Source organism: Piliocolobus tephrosceles, chromosome 15, assembly GCF_002776525.5.
Source record: "Piliocolobus tephrosceles isolate RC106 chromosome 15, ASM277652v3, whole genome shotgun sequence".
NCBI lineage: Eukaryota > Metazoa > Chordata > Mammalia > Primates > Cercopithecidae > Piliocolobus > Piliocolobus tephrosceles.
Genome location: NC_045448.1, coordinates 63,589,083 through 63,590,319, shown reverse-complemented (window position 1 = coordinate 63,590,319; position 1,237 = coordinate 63,589,083). Strand labels below are relative to the sequence as shown.

At 33.5% G+C, this 1,237-nt stretch overlaps 1 non-coding gene across 1 annotated transcript; it reads right to left on the bottom strand.

Annotated features, from left to right (window-relative positions):
- Nucleotides 1–772: 772 nt before the first annotated feature.
- On the bottom strand, nucleotides 773–879 carry LOC111550635. The gene has a single exon (XR_002734132.1). It is a non-coding gene; the product is annotated as a U6 spliceosomal RNA (small nuclear RNA).
- Nucleotides 880–1,237: the final 358 nt, after the last annotated feature.

Here is a 1,237-nt window from a genome sequence, read left to right as displayed (position 1 = left end):
GTTGATAACCATTTGATAAAATGTACATATAAATTTTATAAACTTTTAAATAATTTTATAACATAAAATTTTAATGAAATAAATTTTGAAAGAGATGTGATAGTGAGAACCAAAAAAGTCTTATTTCTAAGGATGACCAAAACAGTTTAAGAAAGGATGCTATCAAATCCATTCAAAACTAACTTTAAAAATCAGAAAGAAACAAAGGCAATTCTGTATCTGAGAAGAATTACATATAAATCTGTTTCATGGCTGATGACTGGGCTTCACTCTTTAATTCACTCAATAAGCACTGCTGAGTCCTACCTTGTGTCTGGCACTGTGCCAAGGGCTGAGAGTACAGGAAAACTTAGTCCAACCTCTTAGGTTTCTCTTAGCTCTAGGAACCCTGCTGATTTCTAATCTCTCTTGGGATAAAAGGTTTAGCTGACTTATTAATTGGAATACAATCTCAGGGTAAAGAAAAATCTCAGTTCCTAATAAAAAGTTCAAATAAAAGGTATGCAGGATTATCAGGTGCTGAGCTGAGTACACAATAAAGTTTATGCCTCAACTGAGAAAATACAGGGAGAAAATAGGTGCTATTTTCTCTAAACACAATAAACATGAATAGACAACATTTATTTTTCACATAAAGTAAGGGGAAGACTGAAGAAGTTACCAGCATGAATAGAATCATGAAATAAGGGTTTTAAAAAACCTGAAGAATAAAGGTACAACTTAAACAAGACTTCTGTTCTTTGCTTTTTTTTTTTTTTTTTAAGAGTTTCTAAAAAATGTGGAATGCTTCACGAATTTGCGCGTCATCCTTGCACAGGGGCCATGCTAATCTTCTCTGTATCATTTCAATTTTAGTATATGTGCTGCTGAAGCGAGCACTGCTCTTTGCTTTTCAATAAAGGAGACCTATAGGGATATGATCTCTGCTACCCAACTTGTTAACCCATTTCTTAATTTCCAGACTTAGCTCTGAAAAATAAAATTTACCCAAAAAGACAAGGATTTGCCATTAGCGAGATTTTAAAAATCAAGCTACAAGCTTCAAAACTCAAAAACAGATGTTTCCAAGTTAGTGTAGTTAGGGGGAGAAAAAAAGACCCGAATGTTTACTTACACATAAGCCTCAAATACAGAGCCATTAATCTAATCCCAACTCCATATCTGGTTTAAACTTATTCTCTGGATTAGAACTCCTATAATGTAGCAATGTTCTGAGCAAAGAAGACTAACTCAAGAA